We start from the raw sequence: 21,127 nt of genomic DNA, 5'->3' as shown, positions 1-21,127 counted from the left end.
TGGGGGGTGGGGTGGTGGTAGACATGGATGGGGGCCTGGTGGAGGCTGCCCCTGCACTGATGGGGGGTGGGGGTGGTGGTAGACATGAGTGGGGGCCTGGTGGAGGGTGCCCCTGCACTGCTGGGGGGTGGGGGTGATGGGAGACATGAGTGGGGGCCTGGTGGAGGCTGCCCCTGCACTGCTGGGGGGTGGGGGTGGTGGTAGACATGAGTGGGGGCCTGGTGGAGGCTGCCCCTGGTGGCTGGGGGGTGGGGGTGCAGGGGGACATGTGTGGGAGCCTGGTGGAGGCTGCCCCTGGTGGCAGGGGGGTGGGGGTGCAGGGGGACCTGTGTGGGAGCCTGGTGGAGGCTGCCCCTGGTGGCTGGGGGGTGGGGGTGCAGAGGGACATGTGTGGGAGCCTGGTGGAGGCTGCCCCTGGTGGCTGGGGGGTGGGGGTGCAGGGGGACATGTGTGGGAGCCTGGTGGAGGCTGCCCCTGGTGGCTAGGGGGTGGGGGTGCAGGGGGACATGTGTGGGAGCCTGGTGGAGGCTGCCCCTGGTGGCTGGGGGGTGGGGGTGGTGGTAGACATAAGTGGGGGCCTGGTGGAGGCTGCCCCTGCACTGCTGGGGGGTGGGGTGGTGGTAGACATGGATGGGGGCCTGGTGGAGGCTGCCCCTGCACCGATGGGGGGTGGGAGTGGTAGTAGACATGAGTGGGGGCCTGGTGGAGGGTGCCCCTGCACTGCTGGGGGGTGGGGGTGATGGGAGACATGAGTGGGGGCCTGGTGGAGGCTGCCCCTGCACTGCTGGGGGGTGGGGGTGATGGGAGACATGAGTGGGGGCCTGGTGGAGGCTGCCCCTGCACTGCTGGGGGGTGGGGGTGCAGGGGACATGTGTGGGAGCCTGGTGGAGGCTGCCCCTGGTGGCTGGGGGGTGGGGGTGGTGGTAGACATGGGTGGGGCCTGGTGGAGGCTGCCCCTGCACTGCTGGGGGGTGGGGGTGGTGGTAGAAATGGGTGGGGGCCTGGTGGAGGCTGCCCATGCACTGCTGGGGGGTGGGGGTGCAGGGGGACATGTGTGGGAGCCTGGTGGAGGCTGCCCCTGGTGGCTGGGGTGTGGGTGTGGTGGTAGACATGGGTGGGGGCCTGGTGTAGGCGCCCCTGCACTGCTGGGGGGTGGGGGTGGTGGTAGACATGGGTGGGGGCCTGGTGGAGGCTGCCCCTGGTGGCTTGGGGGTGGGGGTGGTGGTAGACATGAGTGGGGGCCTGGTGGAGGCTGCTCCTGTACTGCTGGGGGGTGGGGGTGGTGGTGGACATGATTGGGGGCCTGGTGGAGGCTGCCCCTGCACTGCTGGGGGGTGGGGGTGCAGGGGGACATGTGTGGGAGCCTGGTGGAGGCTGCCCCTGGTGGCTGGGGGGTGGGGGTGATAGGGGACATGAGTGGGGGCCTGGTGGAGGCTGCCCCAGCACTGCTGGGTGGTGGGGGTGGGGGTAGACATGAGTGGGGCCTGGTGGAGGCTGCCCCTGCACTGCTGGGGGGTGGGGGTGGTGGTAGACATGAGTGGGGGCCTGGTGGAGGCTGCCCCTGGTGGCTGGGGGTCGGGGGTGCAGGGGGACATGTGTGGGAGCCTGGTGCAGGATGCCCGCGGTGGCAGGGGGTGGGGGTGCAGGGGGACATGTGTGGGAGCCTGGTGGAGGCTGCCCCTGGTGGCTAGGGGGTGGGGGTGCAGGGGGACATGTGTGGGAGCCTGGTGGAGGCTGCCCCTGGTGGCTGGGGGGTGGGGGTGCAGGGGGACATGTGTGGGAGCCTGGTGGAGGCTGCCCCTGGTGGCTGGGGGGTGGGGGTGGTGGTAGACATGGGTGGGGGCCTGGTGGAGGCTGCCCCTGCACTGCTGGGGGGTGGGGTGGTGGTAGACATGGATGGGGGCCTGGTGGAGGCTGCCCCTGCACTGATGGGGGGTGGTGGGGTGGTGGTAGACATGAGTGGGGGCCTGGTGGAGGGTGCCCCTGCACTGCTGGGTGGTGGGGGTGATGGGAGACATGAGTGGGGGCCTGGTGGAGGCTGCCCCTGCACTGCTGGGGGGTGGGGGTGATGGGAGACATGAGTGGAGGCCTGGTGGAGGCTGCCCCTGCACTGCTGGGGGGTGGGGGTGCAGGGGGACATGTGTGGGAGCCTGGTGGAGGCTGCCCCTGGTGGCTGGGGTGTGGGGGTTGTGGTAGACATGGGTGGGGGCCTGGTGTAGGCGCCCCTGCACTGCTGGGGGATGGGGGTGGTGGTAGACATGAGAGGAGCCTGGTGGAGGCTGCCCCTGCACTGCTGGGGGGTGGGCGTGGTGGTAGACATGAGTGGGGGCCTGGTGGAGGCTGCCCCTGGTGGCTGCGGGGGGGGGTGGTTCAGGGGGACATGTGTGGGAGCCTGGTGGAGGCTGCCCCCGGTGGCTGGGGGGTGGGGGTGCAGCGGGATATGTGTGGGAGCCTGGTGAGGCTGCCCCTGCACTCCTGGGGGGTGGAGGTGGTGGTAGACATGAGTGGGGGCCTGGTGGAGGCTGCCCCTGCACTGCTGGGGGGTTGGGGTGGTGGTAGACATGAGTGGGGGCCTGGTGGAGGCTGCCCCTGCACTGCTGGGGGGTGGGGGTGGAGGTAGACATGGATGGGGGCCGGGTGGAGGCTGCCCCTGCACTGCTGGGGGGTCGGGGGGGGTGGTAGACATGAGTGGGGGCCTGGTGGAGGGTGCCCCTGCACTGCTGGGGGGTGGGGGTGATGGGAGACATGAGTGGGGGCCTGGTGGAGGGTGCCCCTGCACTGCTGGGGGGTGGGGGTGATGGGAGACAAGGGTGGGGGCCGGTGGAGGCTGCACCTGCACTGCTGGGGGGTGGGGGTGATGGGAGACATGAGTGGGGGCCTGGTGGAGGCTGCCCCTGGTGGCTGGGGGGTGGGGGTGCAGGGGACATGTGTGGGAGCCTGGTGGAGGCTGCCCCTGCACTGCTGGCAGGTGGGGGTGGTGGTAGACATGGGTGGGGGCCTGGTGGAGGCTGCCCCTGCACTGCTGGGGGATGGGGGTGCAGGGGGACATGTGTGGGAGCCTGGTGGAAGCTGCCCCTGCACTGCTGGGGGGTGCGGGTGATAGGGGACATGAGTGGGGGCCTGGTGTAGGCTGCCCCTGGTGGCTGGGGGGTGGGGGTGGTGGTAGACATGGATGGAGCCTGGTGGAGGCTGCCCCTGCACTGCTGGGGGGTGGGGGAGGTGGTAGACATGAGTGGGGGCCTGGTGGAGTGTGCCCCTGCACTGCTGGGGGGTGGGGGTGATGGGAGACATGAGTGGGGGCCTGGTGGAGGCTGCCCCTGGTGGCTGGGGGGTGGGGGTGCAGGGGGACATGTGTGGGAGCCTGGTGGAGGTTGCCCCTGGTGGCTGGGGGGTGGGGGTGCAGGGGGACATGTGTGGGAGCCTGGTGGAGGCTGCCCCTGGTGGCTGGGGGGTGGGGGTGCAGGGGGACATGTGTGGGAGCCTGGTGGAGGCTGCCCCTGGTGGCTGGGGGGTGGGGGTGGTGGTAGACATGGGTGGGGGCCTGGTGGAGGCTGCCCCTGTACTGCTGGGGGGTGGGGGTGGTGGTAGACATGGATGGGGGCCTGGTGTAGGCTGCCCCTGCACTGCTGGGGGGTGGGGGTGGTGGTAGACATGAGTGGGGGCCTGGTGGAGGGTGCCCCTGCACTGCTGGGGGGTGGGGGTGATGGGAGACATGAGTGGGGGCCTGGTGGAGGCTGCCCCTGCACTGCTGGGGGGTGGGGGTGATGGGAGACATGAGTGGGGGCCTGGTGGAGGCTGCCCCTGCACTGCTGGGGGGTGGGGGTGCAGGGGGACATGTGTGAGAGCCTGGTGGAGGCTGCCCCTGGTGGCTGGGGGGTGGGGGTTGTGGTAGACATGGGTGGGGGCCTGGTGGAAGCTGCCCCTGCACTGCTGGGGGTGGGGGTGGCGGTAGACATGGATGGGGGCCTGGTGGAGGCTGCCCCTGCACTGCTGGGGGTGGGGGTGCAGGGGGACATGCGTGGGAGCCTGGTGGAGGCTGCCCCTGGTGGCTGGGGGGTGGGGGTGGTGGTAGACATGGGTGGGGGCCTGGTGGAGGCTGCCCCTGCACTGCTGGGGGGTGGGGGTGGTGGTAGACATTAGTGGGGGCCTGGTGGAGGCTGCCCCTGCACTGCTGGGGGGTGGGGATGGTGGTGGATATGAGTGGGGGCCTGGTGGAGGCTGCCCCTGGTGGCTGGGGGGTGGGGGTGCAGGGTGACATGTGTGGGAGCCTGGTGGAGGCTGCCCCGGTGGCTGGGGGGTGGGGGTGCAGGGGGACATGTGTGGGAGCCTGGTGGAGGCTGCCCCTGTACTGCTGGGGGGTGGGGGTGGTGGTAGACATGAGTGGGGGCCTGGTGGAGGCTGCCCCTGCACTGCTGGGGGGTGGGGGTGGTGGTAGACATGAGTGGGGGCCTGGTGGAGGCTGTCCCTGCACTGCTGGGGGGTGGGGGTGGTGGTAGACATGAGTGGGGGCCTGGTGGAGGCTGCCCCTGCACTGCTGGGGGGTGGGGGTGATGGGAGATATGAGTGGGGGCCTGGTGGAGGCTGCCCCTGCACTGCTGGGGGGTGGGGGTGATGGGAGACATGAGTGGGGGCCTGGTGGAGGCTGCCCCTGGTGGCTGGGGGGTGGGGGTGCAGGGGGACATGTGTGGGAGCCTGGTGGAGGCTGCCCCTGGTGGCTGGGGGGTGGGGGTGGTGGTAGACATGGGTGGGGGCCTGGTGGAGGCTACCCCTGCACTGCTGGGGGGTGGGGGTGATAGGGGACATGAGTGGGGGCCTGGTGGAGGCTGCCCCTGGTGGCTGGGGGGTGGGAGTGCAGGGGGACATGTGTGGGAGCCTGGTGGAGGCTGCCCCTGCACTGCTGGGGGGTGGGGGTGATAGGGGACATGAGTGGGGGCCTGGTGTAGGCTTCCCCTGGGGGGTGGGGGTGCAGGGGGACATGTGTGGGAGCCTGGTGGAGGCTGCCCCTGGTGGCTGGGGGGTGGGGGTGATAGGGGACATGAGTGGGGGCCTGGTGGAGGCTGCCCCTGGTGGCTGGGGGGTGGGGGTGGTGGTAGACATGGGTGGGGGCCTGGTGGAGGCTGCCCCTGCACTGCTGGGGGGTGGGGGTGCAGGGGGACATGTGTGGGAGCCTGGTGGAGGCTGCCCCTGGTGGCTGGGGGGTGGGGGTGGTGGTAGACATGGGTGGGGGCCTGGTGGAGGCTGCCCCTGCACTGCTGGGGGCGGTGGTAGACATGAGTTGGGGCCTGGTGGAGGCTGCCCCTGAACTGCTGGGGGGTGGGGGTGGTGGTAGACATGAGTGGGGGCCTGGTGTAGGCTGCCCCTGCACTGCTGGGGGGTGGGGGTGGTGGTAGACATGAGTGGGGGCCTGGTGGAGGCTGCCCCTGCACTGCTGGGGGGTGGGGGTGATAGGGGACATGAGTGGGGGCCTGGTGTAGGCTGTCCCGGTGGCTGGGGGGTGGGGGTGCAGGGGGACATGTGTGGGAGCCTGATGGAGGCTGCCCCTGGTGACTGGGGGGTGGGGGTGATAGGGGACATGAGTGGGGGCCTGGTGGAGGCTGCCCCTGGTGGCTGGGGGGTGGGAGTGGTGGTAGACATGGGTGGGGGCCTGGTGGAGGCTGCCCCTGCACTGCTGGAGGGTGGAGGTGCAGGGGGACATGTGTGGGAGCCTGGTGGAGGCTGCCCCTGCACTGCTGGGGGGTGGGGGTGATAGGGGACATGAGTGGGGGCCTGGTGGAGGCTGCCTCTGGTGGCTGTGGGGTGGGGATGCAGGGGGACATGTGTGGGAACCTGGTGGAGGCTGCCCCTGCACTGCTTAGGGGTGGGGTGGTGGTAGACATGGGTGGGGGCCTGGTGGAGGCTGCCCCTGCACTGCTGGGAGGTGGGGGTGATAGGGGACATGAGTGGGGGCCTGGTGGAGGCTGCCCCTGGTGGCTGGGGGGTGGAGGTGCATGGGGACATGTGTGGGAGCCTGGTGGAGGCTGCCCCTGGTGGCTGGGGGGTGGGGGTGGTGGTAGACATGGGCGGGGGCCTGGTGGAGGCTGCCCCTGCACTGCTGGGGGGTGGGGGTGATGGGAGACATGAGTGAGAGCCTGGTGGAGGCTCCCCCTGGTGGCTGGGGAGTGGGGGTGCAGGGGGACATGTTTGGGGGCCTGGTGGAGGCTGCCCCTGCACTGCTAGAGGGTGGGGGTGCAGGGGGACATGTGTGGGAGCCTGGTGGAAGCTGCCCCTGCACTGCTGGGGGGTGGGGGTGCAGGGAGACATGAGTTGGACATGAGTGGGGGCCTGGTGGAGGCTGCCCCTGCACTGCTGGGGGTGGGGGTGATGGGAGACATGTGTTGGTGATCAGTAGTGCAAGGTGACATGTGGGTTGGCTGGTGGGCATGGCCATGGTGGATGGGTTGCCTGTGGGACATGAGCAGGGGTGCAGGGTATTACCCTGTGGTGTGGGCTGCCTGCAGGGGCCGTGGAGGGTGTAGAGGGAACACCTGGGAGGACCCACATGGCCAAATCACGTGTAGCATTCCCCGGCACCACCGAAATACACGTACCCTGCAGAAATCGCGTGTGAATCTTCCCACGCACCCCGAAGTACACGTACCCAGGCCAATCGCTTGTGGAACTTCCCGCGCACCCCCACCTACCCAGGCCAATCGCGTGTGGAACTTCCCGCGCACCTCGTAGTACAAGTACCCAGGCCAATCGCGTGTGGAACTTCCCGCGCACCCCGAAGTACACGTATCCAGGCCAATCGCGTGTGGAACTTCCTGCGCACCCCCACCTACCCAGGCCAATCGCGTGTGGAACTTCCCGCGCACCCCGAAGTACACGTACCCAGGCCAATCACGTGTGGGACTTCCCGCGCACCTCCACCTACCCAGGCCAATCGCGTGTGGAACTTCCCGCGCACCCCGTAGTACAAGTACCCAGGCCAATCGCGTGTGGAACTTCCCGCGCACCCCGAAGTACACATACCCAGGCCAATCACGTGTGGGACTTCCTGTGCATCCCCACCTACCCAGGCCAATCGCGTGTGGAACTTCCTGCGCACCCCGTAGTACACGTACCCAGACTAATCGCGTGTGGAACTTCCAGCGCACCCCGAAGTACACGTACCCAGGCCAATCGCGTGTGGAACTTCCCGCACCCCCAGGAACACACGCACACGCTATTTTTCACACAGCGGGTGTCCGTGTTTGTCGGTACCCCTTTGCACCTCATTTGTCCTAGAGGGCCACTGTATGGCCCATTCATCATGGCTGTATGTGGGTGCTTTTTGTAAGCGCACATTTTGGCGCACATTTTTTTAAGTCGCAGGGGCGCTACCGCCTGCTTTCTTGTGGCGTACTTGTTTGGCCCTGTGCGCGTCTTTGACCGTGCGCTGGTTTGCCCTATTTGATTCCATGAATACGGGTTGTAGGCGAGCGTGTGGGCGTTCCGCGCACTTGCCTCCTGTACTTCCCCCGTGACGCCCATATTTTCACGCGTTGTTCCCCATTCCGAGTGTTACGCCCCCTGTTCCGCCTACTTTTGTGATGTGCGCCGTGCTATGTGCGATTTCGCAGTGGATGACCTGTGCGCCGGCGTGCGCGGCGCACATTTTTAGCGCACATCCAATGTTGTTCTCGCGCACGGACTTCCATGAATCGCTGTTCGCTGGTTTCCCTGCGATTTTCGCACTTACACTGCGATTTTCGCACTTGCTCTGTGATTCGCACGTTTTTGCACCTCTGCGCGGGAATTTTCGGCGCACATTATTTCCATGAATCGACCCCCTTGTCTATAATTTCAAACAGCGCTTGCCATGCCACTAGAAATGTAGAGTTTTTATGTTTATTTTTTCCAAAGCGGTATTTATAAACCTGGTCACCTATTTTGTATTCCCTTACAGATGTCTTTCTATCATGATATGTTTTTGCACCATCAGCAGCTCTCTCAGATTTCACTGCACAAACACAAATGCATGTTGTAAGTGCTTCCTCAATTCTTCCACATATTCGTGAATTGTGGATTCATTCACAAGTGTTTGCTCATGCGTCCTGTAACGTAAATGTTGTGGCAATACCATTTTTCTTCCTGTCAATATCTCATGAGGGCTGATACCTGTTGCCTTAGCAGGAGTTGACCTAATGGCCATCAATACTAAAGGCAACCAAAGATCTCAACTAGAGTCTGCCTTAGATACACATTTTTTTAGTATATCTACTATAGATCTATTGTTTCTCTCAACCCCCCTGACGAAGATGTTCAATAAGATATGTGCAACTTCCTCTTTACACCCAATATCTGCCAAACTTTATACATGAATACACTAGTGAAATGACTTCCCCGATCTGATTCTATCCTTTGAGGTAACCCAAATCTTGAAAATATATGATTCACTAATAGAGTGGCTACTGTTTGCGCACTGCAATCCGGTGTGAGAATACATTCCACCCACTTGGACATCAGACATACCACAGTTAATATATATTTGTTACCCCTAGCAGATCTTTTTTACAGGCCCAACATAGTTGATTTGCAAATTTGACCATGGAAGGGTCAAACCTCTTTTCCTTAATGGAGCCCTATGCATAGGTGAAGCAGGTTGAAATTGTGCACATGCCAAACACCCTCTGGTGTATAGTTCAACATCTTGGGACATATGTGGCCAGTACGCATAATCCTTCAAAATGTCCAAAGTCTTTTGTGAACCCCTGTGTCCTGCAGTTACTGCATCATGTGCATGGTGCAACATCAGTTCCCGAAATGACAGTGGCACCACCCACTGGATTTGACCTGTTATAGATTCCCTAATAATTAAACCATCTTGTAGCTGAAAGCTGGCATTCCCCACAATAACAGTGAAATAACCAAATAAGAGGCACTAATGGAAACACCCCAGTAGGGAATAAGACAAGGACCAAGTGCAAGTGAGGTAAAAGATTAGTCTTTATATAAAGTTAAAATGGGGAATGCAGAGGACTCTGCTACTCCGAGAGGGCTCTGCCAAAACAAGAGAAGATACACATTATATTACAAAAACACGTCATCTATGATGTGTACTATAGGGGATACAGTAAGTCGTGGTTATTGGGCAAAGGGGACTGGACAGTATCTTTTCTTTAGGTTTGTTGCTCCCTTATTGGTCAGCTCTGGACTTGTAACTTTGTGGAGCATGAGGGTCAGCTGGGCTCATCTGGGAGGGGTGTAGGGTCAGACGATGTCCAGGTTGCTGTAATTCATGCTATCTAAGTTTTTTCACTTTTGGCCACACACATTTTAGAACTACACATACATTTCAATGCACATTGTATATATCATTTAAGCAGTTGACCTGAGCCATCAAGAGTGAGGGTACATTGGCCCAGGTGCCGTATCTAACACATTATTTCAACAAATACATTAATCAAACATCACTTTACATCTTGATGCGGGTGTCTTATTTTTTGTTAGTACAAGAAAACTATATAGCCGCAGGGGATTAGTGACAGGGGGTGAGCTAGGGTGGCACAGGGGTGAGGGGTTTGCAATGGTTACATCAAAGAGGTGTGGGGTTAGGGGTGCTCATGGTCTATATTTCTTTAGAAGGGGTCTGCTGGTGTAGAGGCAGGTTTGTGGAGACGGATGTTTTTTTTCCAGGACCAGGCTCTGGCCCGGTCACAACAGGGCAGTGATGTGAAAGAAAGAGGAGAGATTCAGTGTTTAGCTTGTTACATTTTGCGCCCAAGCTTCTGTGAGAGCAGGACAGCCGCGGAGATGGCAGAGGGGAGGAGGTGGAAAGTTGACATGCTGGCTGTGCATGGAGAATGAAGGGGAGAGGTGCAGGCTTGTATTCAGCGTTTTCATGTGGCCTAATAGAAAATTAGTTGGTAGTTAACACAAAATAGAGTCTCGCGGCTCATAGGCCATGCGCAGTTATGTGTCATTCAATGGCTACCTCGCGCCTTGGCCAGAGGTGCGTTGTCAACCACAGAATGAGCATATCACGTGCATTCTGTTGGAATGAAGGGGGGCCTGGGAGACCATTCCTCCCTTACATTCCCCCCTTCAATTACTTAAGTAACGAATATTGCAACTCTCCCAAACATTTCCGTTCGGCTTCCTCAGCTACTGCTTCATCCCAAGCTGGGGTTCCCTTTCTTGGCATCCAGGCCCGACACACCGCCCTGAGACTCTCCCCTGCTCATGCATATTCATCTGGGGTACAAGTCATGTATACGCAGCCCGTTCCCCTCCAGATCTACCCATACTTCATCATACAATTCTAATTCATGGGGTTCTTTTATTGTGGTGTACCATAGTGGATCTACAATATACCCAGTGTTATATTTAGCAGTCATTCTATATTTTGGCTCTGAGTCTTCTCCCATTTGTACCTGGGCCTCATGTTTTACTTGTACTACCCCTGCTGCATTGCCCATTGTCACCATCATCATTGCACTGCTAGGAATAGACTTTGCACAGCACCTGAGTCCCAATTGGCACACACAGAAAATTAGTAAGAAAATGACGATGATGGGTATCAGCAGCTTCACGGCCATCCCAAGCCACGACGGAACCCACTCAAACTGGTTGTCGAGCCATGTGCTGGACTGCACTCCTCCTTCCTTAATTCTTTCTCCACTATTATGCACTGCTGCTATCTCATGTGATAATGTTCCGTTTTCCACATCGGCAGAAGGTGCGCAACTGCAACATGAACTCCCTATTTTTCGGCAAACACCGCCATCCATTGCAGTTAGAAGGTCCAGGACGTACCAGTTTTGCATGGTCATCAGCCGCAGAGCTCTCAGTTCCACCTTGATGACATTGAATCCTTCTTCTGTGTCATTGGCTAGCTGGGTGAGCTCCCAGCGGATTTCCTGTACCCATTTCGTATTTGTTTGAGCTTGGATGCTTGGAGCGAGGGACACAAAGAATGATTCTGCTGAAGTAAATAACTTAAACTTGTCAGGGATTTGCGCCAAAAGTTCAGATGATTGTGCGGAGATATAGTTTGATGATCTCTGTTTTTGGGATACTGCGTTTTGTAGCTGCTCTTCAGATAAAACTTCATATTCAGGGGTTCTTCGGTCTTTGACGGGGCTACCTGGGACATCTTTGCTGGCACCCACTCCCCTCAGATGTGGCTTTCTGGTTTCGCCATCAAGGCTGAGTGCAGCGTTGCCAGAGCGCAGGTGCATCTCCATGACTGTGGAAGGTGCAAATACACCTGTTTGCTGCATACCAAGTAAGTGTCCATTAAAGCTGCTGTTCCTTTTTTCATGTCTGGAATGATGAGAGTTTTTGCTACAGTTCTTGTTTGTTCCTAAGGGCACTTTCCCTCCTCAGTGGAAACACAGTTCGTATAATATTTCATGTTGCACCTTGATCGGTTTCTCGAGAGCTGTAACCCACGTTAGTTTGGTGATGTGCTGAGACCAGATTGGAGTGCATGTTCTTCTAATCCATTGCAGCTTCTCGTCCGACAGTCCTCACAGAGCCTCTGCCTTACACGTTACTTGTTCTTCCTGCCACTTGTTGTCTGTAAACATTGTCCCTTGGATCACAAAAAAAGGTTCCTTGATGCAGATCACTCCTTGCGGTTTGTTGTAGCAGGTTTTTCCATTCTGCAGCATTTGCAGTGAAACGGTGTGCGCTTGATAGGTGCTTTTGATTCTACAGAGTGCAAGATGGATCAGACACTGGGCCTCCGCAATATGCGACTCCTGTGGTAACAACACTTTAGGGGTCCCTAAGGCATGGGGAATCAAAGAGCATATGAATCAGCTTTAATTCGTAGCTTGCTTCGGCATTAGGCTCATGTCTGCGTACCATTTGTTGGACTGATCTGGGTGTCATCAGTCTTCTACTGCATCTAAACTTAGACCATGGTATTCATCATACCTTTTCCGTCCCGCCCCCCCTTTTCTGCATCCTGCTCTCCCCTGGACCACTTTGGATTTCTACTAACATCTGGTATCGGATTGGGAATATTCCAGCCATTACCCTTGCTCCCCTCCCATCACTTTGCTGCCCACCCATTTTACCATAAGCCAGGGCGGGAGTCTGTTTTTCATCATTTACATAATCGCTACTTGAGGTAACTTGTGTGGTTGTATAGAGATTATCATATGAAAATGTAAATGCACAAGGGTTGGGGTCATTCATGTCGTACACATTAAATTCATGCTCATAGTAGTCGGCTATGGAATAGTTCATCAGTGGGGCTTTGACAGTTTTATTTTTGTGTAGTGTGGTGAGGTTTGTAGGAACATTATGGGCCCAAATTAGTTTAAAACCGTCCCATAATAAGTGGGATCCGTCTTGTATTAGTTTTACTCCTGCTCCCCCTATTTCATATCAATATATATATGAAAGATATTGCCCAGTATAATGCTAAGCCAAACAATAGTGTAAAAAACAGAATTGCAGATAAACAAAGCGCACACTCGACAGAATACATCCTAGTACTGCTAACATTTCTCCTATTACTATATATTGTAGAGTTGGTGGCATTGAGGGCCCTATTTTCTGCCATCTTTGTACCGACAGAGTGAGATACAATTGGGTTAAGCATACACTGTATATTTAACTTCATGTTGCATTTATTTTCATAGAAGTATTTTTACGTTTTCATCTTAATTTTATCGTACTCATGAGAAAGAGAGAAGGAAAGAAAGAAAAACGAGAGAGCGAAAGACACTGGGAGAGCATAGAGTAAGAACGAAAGAGAAAGAGTTTGAGAGAGAGACACACATCAGAATCATTCAATTCCTGCAATTGCAGACATATGTATTTTGCATTTTGCGAGTATCATTTAATTTTATATACATTTCTTTCTTTATTTTACGTACACCTTTTTCTTCCATTTCTTTGCAGTTCATTTTTCTTTGTTCCCCTTTGTATTTATTTTGTTCATGTAGCACTGTATAACTTCTCTGCATGATCATTAATGCTACGTTTGCGTTGTTCTTTCCTCAACATTCTCTTCCCCTTCCACTATAACATTGTCATGTGCTTTTCGCACGTCCGATAGATGAACCCAGTATTTCAGCCCTTTTATTTTCACCGCAGTGGGTGTACAGTAACATCATATGGGCCATGAGATCGTGGAGCATTGCATCGCCGTACAAAGCTGCGCACATATACCGACTCCCCAGGCATTAGTTGTACATTTGGGCTATCTCCTGCCGCAGTCACTGTGTCACTTTCACTTTCCCGTATAAAGGCCAAAGCTATTTGTTTTGCTATTATCCTTGCTGCTCTAGTCATTTTCCTTAGGTAATCTTGGAACTCCTCACCCAGTACTGTGGCTGTTCTGTGTGCATCAGACATTCTTCTTAGGGGTGATATGGGGGTATACATGCGTCCTCCTGACATGGATCGTATGACGTCCCCACCGGGGAAACACTTCCCTCACTAAGAATTTTGCTGCACATTTTTCATCCGGGTGGGTGCAGGGTCCTGCTTCCACCCAACACGAGAAGGGGCAGACCACCACAATCCGATATCGTGCTCCATTACACCTTTCTCCCATTTCTGCATAATCAATATGCAGTTCACGGAATGGTCCGATGGAGCGGGGCAGTGTTCCTCTCAATGTTCTCAAAGTCAATCCTGAGTTGTATGTCTGACAGGTTGTACATTCTATCGCCACCTTTGCCACGTGTTCCTTTAACCCTGGCATGAACCAATTTTCTTGGATTTCTGCTGCTATGTGTTGTTTTGCAGTGTGTGCGGGGAAGTGCAGTTGCTGGAATTCTATCTCTCATAATTCCACAGGCATTACTACTTTTCCTTTACAATTTTTCTGCCAGAGGAGGTCAGTGGACGACTGGGTACACCCTTTGTGTGCCCATAACTCCTGTTCCTCAGGTGAAGCCCGTTTTTGCAAATCAATTATTTGTGAAATTGGCATTGAGCTGTAACCATCACCTTTCTCTTCCTTCACACTTCCTTTTATTCTGAATTCTCCTTGTACCTCCCTTCCTAGGTAGGCTGCCTCTTTGGCAGCATCATCCACTGCCGTGTTTCCCAAGGAGATAACATCATTGTTGTTCGTGTAGGCCTGGCATTTAACCAGGGCCACCATTGTTGACTCTGTTAATGCTTCTATCAGCTCTTCTAGAAGCTTGGCATGTTGTACCAGGGACCCATCTGCTCTCCTGAACCCTCTTCTCCCCCATCGTGACATTCCCCCGTGTACTGTTGTGGTCATGTAATCTGAATCTGTGTAAATAGTTACTGCACACCCTTTTGCTGTGTGTAATGAATCAATTAGCGCTACTAACTCTGCTGCTTGTGATGAAAAGTGTGCTGGCAATCTCTTTTGTACTATTGTCTCATATTCCCCTTCTTCCAGTCGCACTACTGCTGCCCCTATGTTGTTCTCCTGTTTCTGAGTTTATTGATGCTGACCCATCCACAAAGTACACTTCTCCTTCCTCCACGGCATTCTCATTTGCTTTGGGCATATCATCATCTTCCCCCCTGTTGGTGGCACAGTTATGGTTTTGCATATCTTCTATTGTAAAGGCCTCAGTAAGAAACGTAGCTGGGTTTACTGTTTTGCACCACACTATGTGTATGTTTGTGCTGGACAGGATAATCTCATATGCTGTGGCTCTCTGTGTTGTCAGTGTGGATTTTGACCTTTCAAGGATGGCAAACAATGAATGTTCAACAAACAAAGTCACTGAGCATCCCATCACAATTGTGGCGCTTTTTTCGATCATGAACGCAACGGCTGCGAGAGCCTGTTCGCATGCGAAGTATCCTTGCATTACTGTGTCAAGTGTTCCGCTGTAGTATGCTAAAGGCTTGTGCCCTAGTGACGTTTTTTGTGTCAGTACTGCTGTCATCAATATTCCATCACAATGTGAGAACAGGTAGAACTTGTGGTCATAATCAGGGGTTGCTAAAACTGGTGCGGTTGAAATCAAGTCCTTAAGTGTGTCGAAAGCTGGGCTCATTTCTGGTGTCCATGTAAATGTGGTGTTTTTTTCTCTGTGCTTCTTTTAGTGCATGCAATAGTGGTTTTGTGTATGGTGCATAGTCTAATACCCAGGCTCGGCAATACTTGCACATGCCCAGGAATTTTTGCATTTGCTTTACTGTGCTGGGTTTGCTCACTGTGCGCACTGCTGCTGCTCTGTCTGGTATTATTCTCTTCCCATCTTTTGATATCAGTTGTCTCAAATACAACACTTCAGTTAGACAATACTGCAATTTTTGTTTGTCTACTTTGTACCCCTTGTGGGCAAACAAGGTGAGCAATATTATTGAAACATTTCTGCACTGTTCCTCATTCTCTCCGCAAATTAGCAGATCATTTATGTCCTGAATAATAATGCTTTTTGTGTCAATGCTCCCAAGGTCTTCATGTAGTACCCTGTTATAGATACTTGGACTTTCGCAGTATCCTTGGAGCAGCCAGCAATGCTCCTATCTCTTTCCCCCAATGTAAATGCGGTTATGTATTGTGACTCTGGCTCCAGTGGTACAAGAGAAAAACGCATTCTTCAAGTCTACCACTGTGAAACATGTTGCTGACTTTTGAATGCTGCACAGAAAGGATGCAGGGTTTGGGACAAGTGGAAATTCCTTTTGTATGATATCATTAAGAGGTCTTGAGTCCTGTATCATCCTCCAAGCCCCGCCCTTTGCTTTTTTGATCAGATAAATACAAGTGTTACAGGGTGAATTTGATGCCACAATAATCCTTTGCTCTAACAGGGCATGTATCATTTCTTTCATCCCCTCCTCTGCCTCTCTTGATAGTGGGTACTGTTTTACACAGGGTAGTATTGCGCCTGGTTTGAGTTGATCTTAACGGGGGTTACCTCCTGCAGGAGTCCTACATAGTGGGGCTCTGTGGTCCACAGTATGGAAGGTACTTGTTGCATGTCTTGATCAAAAAATGCTGGCGGTGCACTGCCAATGGCCATGAGGGGTGTCGTCACTTATCTATGTTGAATCATTATCTCACATGGGATGGAAATCTCCATTATTATTTCTCCATCAGTGGCATTGTCAGTGAACAGCTCCTCATCTGATATGTCATGCAGTGCTATATTGGGATCTATGCATAGCACTGTCCGCCACTCACACCCATGCATGTCCATTCCTATTATCATTATCCGTCGCGCGGATACTTGCACACCGTGCAGATCTATGTACATTATCAACCCGGGCACCATCTCTGGGGTTGCCATGGGGCGAAATACAAATTCTGATGGTACTCGCCACTCTTGGCGTGTTATCTCTGGCACCACTCTCGCAAACACTTGTATCCCTTGAACAAACATGTCTGGGTCAATGGGTATGCCACGGACTGTTAGTTCATTGGCTTGTGTGTGTATAAGCAACATGGCCCTCATGGCACATATCCCTGGTGTTGAACACACTATGGGCCTCATTACGACCCTGGCGGAAAGTTACCGCCAGGGCCGTGACTTTACCGCCATGGTGCTAACTACGTTAACGCCATGGCGGTAAGGGGATTTACCGCCCCATTCCGACCTTGGCGGGGCGGTAAATCCCCAATCCCCATTTACCCTTCCCCATTCCCATTTTTGCCCCATAGGGCATAATGGGAGTGGGGAAGGCGTTAATTACGCCACCGTAAATTACGGTGGAGTAATTAACACCAAGTTCCCTTACCGCCATGGTTTTTTACACCCGCTAAAAGCAGGTGTAAAAACCGCCATGGCGGAAAGGGAACTCGTGATTGGCGGTAAGGGGTCGGCGCAGCTAACGATGGCGCTAACCCCTTACCGCCAGGGTCGTAATGAGGCCCCATGCCTCTTTCTGTAAAAGAGATGGTCATGTTAAGCTTGCTGAGGAGGTCTCTTCCCATAAATTTATGGGCGAATCTTCATAATACAACAGGGGTGCCCGCACTGTTTTTCCCTCCACTGTTACAGCCAAATATTCAGTGTATGGATCCACGACCACCGCACCAGAAAATTCCTGCATCTCCATTTTTCGATTCGAAAGCGGAAACCGGCCTTCTTTTAGAGATGATATTTCTGCTCCCGAATCCATCATAAAGATTAACTGTTTGTTTCCTATCTCCGCCCCCACTAGTGGTTCCTCGTTTGCGCGGAGGGTCGTTGATAGTACTGGACATGCAAGTGCTCTCTGTGGGCTGTCCTATGCTGGGTGTCTCATTGTTTCATGATTGTTGAAAACATTTTCTCCCACCACTGCTGTCCCTCTGAATGGAGCCGGTGCGCTATTTGCTGTGGTAGCGAATGGGTTTGCCGCGTGTAGGTGTCATGTGACTCTGTGATGGTGGATATTTCTGTGTGCCTTGTGGGAGTGCTCTATGTTCATAGGCATACTGGGAATCTGCTTCTTCTTCGTGTCTATATCTACCCATTCGCAAGCCATATGGGCTACCCGGGTGGGGGTGGCCATGCTGTTATTCTTTTTGGTAAGATGCCATGGGACGGCTGCAACACTCTCTTGAAAAATGGCCCCATTTACCAAAGTTCCAACACACTCCTTGCCCTCCTTCTCTGGGCCCCTGACCTCCATACCCCCTTCTTCACCCTCTGTACCCACCTCTTCCTCCTCTTCCGGCTCTTCCTTGGCATTGTGGCCCTCCATACTGCTCCTCGCCTGCCCATTGTTCCTGTCCGTTTGCTGCCCAATTTGCTCCCATTCTTGCCTGTATTGCTATTGGCCCCTCCTCCCCATCTCCTTGGCGTTCTGCGGGGAGGGCGGCAGCTACTGCTGCGACCATCACCAATTTCGTTTGTACTAGCTTTGCCCCATCTGCCAACCATTTCTGCACTATCTCCTTCTCCCTCTCTTTGATCCTCCTACAGTGGTGCACTATGATGCTCTGTATTTCTGGCCAGCCTTTGGCATCTATCCTGGCAATTTTATCGAGTGCCTTCTGTACTTCCTTTTGGAGGCCCCTCTTAATTATGAAGTAAAAAAGGGAGGTGGATTGATCCCAAGCCGTGCCTGTCTCTGCTCTCCACATGTCCTGCACCCAAAGAATGTAAGTCGAAGCATCTTCGTTCTCCCCCATGGTGCACTTCATTATTGACTTCAAATCAGGAGTGTCTGGGAATGTACTCCTCGGTGCGTCCCATACCCGGGCTCTCACAGTGCTAAATGATGCTCCATCATGGCAGTCACAATCCAGCATGAGCCCAGGGAACCCCGCCTTCGCCCACACCCTGTTAGCCTGATCACTTACTGCAGAAACCAACAGACTCTTAACATCAGAGATTGCTAGGGGGACCCCGGCAGTATTTTTCTCAAATGCGTATATCCACTTGCTTGCTCGCCCTGAAAGTGGAGGTAATGTTTTCAACAGATTTGCTTTGTCAATTTGTGCCCATGCGCCATAATGTGGCTTCCCCACCTCCTTGTGTATCAATGGCATCTGTAACTTGCTCTTTCCTCTTCCCCTACTCAACTTTACTCCTTTTCTCCTGCTACCGCCAACTTTCCCATCCTATTTCTTAGTCTCCCTTGGTGCCACCCTTCCTCTTCCCCTTTCTCACCGGGCGATGATCCTATGAGCAGTGACGCTCCACCTGATGCCTCACCTGCCTCCTCAACTGCTCCATTCCCCTCCCATCTTCTTATAGATTACTGCAGTATTCCTCCTTCCTCTCAGATGACACACTTTCTTGCCCCGTACTCACCTGCTCCTCTCCCTGATCTACTTGTATTATTCTGGCGGGGGCGTCATTAATTCGAAATAGAATCTCTCCCCTTTTCCAGTCTTCACCCACTATGTTTACCGGGGTAGCGGGCGCCTGGGGCGACGGGGTCCGCTCGCCCCTCTGTAAGGGCGTGCTTTGTCCACATAGCCCTCTGAGCCGCAATAGTTCTGTTTGTGTCATTGTTAATCGTGTTTCTAAGTCCTGTGTTAGATGTTCTATATTTAGCGGAGGGGTGCACATCTGTCCGAATGACCCTTATGGATCATATGGGGGTGGGGCTGAGGCTGTTGCTGGTGACCAGGGGGGTGTGCTTGGCTTTGATACATACACAGGGTCACTATATCCCTCTGCAGGTTTCGTTCGCATTGGGTATATTTTTGTAGGTTGTGTTATTTTTTCTTTACCCTCCCCCCTCACTGTTATTCATTGCCTGGGGAGACGTGCCTTGGCCCTTATTCTTGCTTAGGGGTATTTCTTCAAATAACCTCCACAAATCCAACACTTCTCTTCTGTTTTGAAACTGTTTGCCTTTGTATTTAATGGTCAAGTATGTTGCTACCATGTCTAGTACCGATTTATCAAATGACCCACCTTCAGGCCATACCTGGGGCATACCCTGCCCTTTCATTTCTGTACACCACTGTTCACAGTATTTTTTTATTTTTTCGCTATACCCTGATAAACTTTGACATATATGCATAATTGGTGTCGCTGCCCCCATCGCGCCTTGATTGTGGCCTATAGTGTGTGTGTGCAAGTATGGACAATCTAATACCAATTTCAACCAATTTCTTAAGAGCAATTATCTTTTCTTCACCAAAATGATAGCAATGTTGTTCACAAAATACTTTTTCTTAGATTTTCAATTAACACACTTTGTCATTGTTAAACCAAAATTAAAAAGGACATTAGCCACGTGACATATAACACTCAATTGGACAGACACAACATGGATCATGCAACATTGAACAAAGCGTTATGCATGGACATTAAAACATAGATCCTGCCTGCGTAATGTCCCCTGTTCCCCCTTCCCTCAGCTCACCCAGAATCTCAACCCTGTTCTGGCCCCACCTGGACCACCCTCTAAAGGAGAAAAGGGAAAGAGAAAAATAAAAAGCATTTCTAAAAACTACTCTGAGTCTTTTCTTTATTCAAGACTACTTTATTCACCTTTCCACCATTTAATTCCCTGTATTAGTCAAGATAGTACTACGCAGTGCCGCCTTCTATCCCCTCGCGGAGCTAGGTTCCCATACCTCGGTTCACCTCTTAACCTCTTACAAAAATCGTAAAGGCCATATGCAAAAGAAAAGGGCAGTAAAGAAAAGTTCCCCACTTTCATACCTACCATAGATTCTTAACAATATGACTCCCTCCCCGTCCCCCCCCCACCTTCTTTTAGGATCTCTCGCACTTGATACTCACGTGTCCGTATAGATCCGAGAGCCTCCAGACCCGGTCTGTCAAGGTGCCGGCCCACACTCAACGGCCACACCCGGCTCCGGCGAGCGGTACGGCCGGGTATTTGCAAAGCCGGGACCTGTAAAACCTTCTGTCCTAATGCGCGCACTTCTAAGGGTACCGGTTGCCGTAGGTGGGCAGCCTTGACAGGGCGCACCCTGGATCTCGCTGTTGTATGTCTCGTACCAAAAAGAACTAAAGAACGCTATTACGTTGGGGGTCACCAAACGAAAGCTGGCACTCCCCACAATTACAGTGAAATAACCAAATAAGAGACACTAATGGACACACCCCAGTAGGGAATGAGACCAGGACCAAGTGCATGCAAGGTAAAAGATAAGCCTTTATATAAAGTTAAAATGGGGAATGCAGAGGACTCTGCTACTCCGAGAGTGCTCTGCCAAAACAAGAGAAGATACACATTATATTACAAAAACACGTCATCTATGATGTGTACTATAGGGGATACAGTAAGTCGTGGTTATTGGGCAAAGGGGACTGGACAGTATCTTTTCTTTAGGTTTGTTGCTCCCTTATTGGTCAGCTCTGGACTTGTAACTTTGTGGAGCATGAGGGTCAGCTGGGCTCATCTGGGAGGGGTGTAGGATCAGGCGATGTCCAGGTTGCTATAATTCATGCTATCTAACTGTTTGCCCTTTTGCCACACACATTTTAGTACTACACATAATTTTCAATGCACATTGTATATATCATTTAAGCAGTTGACCTGAGCCATCAACAGTTAGGGTACATTGGCCCAGGTGCCTTATCTAACACAGTATTTCAATAAACACATTAATGAAACATCCCTTTACATCTTGATGCGGGTGTCTTATTTTTTGTTAGTACAAGAAGAATATATAGCCACAGGGGATTAGTGACAGGGGGGTGAGCCAGGGTGGCCCAGGGGCGAGGGGCTTACAACGGTTACATAAAAGAGGTGTGGGGTTAGGGGGGCTCGTGGTCCTTATTTC

The sequence above is a fragment of the Ambystoma mexicanum genome, chromosome 14 (assembly GCF_040938575.1).
Source record: "Ambystoma mexicanum isolate Mex_15411 chromosome 14, UKY_AmexF1_1, whole genome shotgun sequence".
Classification (NCBI taxonomy): domain Eukaryota; kingdom Metazoa; phylum Chordata; class Amphibia; order Caudata; family Ambystomatidae; genus Ambystoma; species Ambystoma mexicanum.
The sequence above is the reverse complement of the archived record's forward strand: the minus strand, read 5'-3'. Positions refer to the sequence as shown.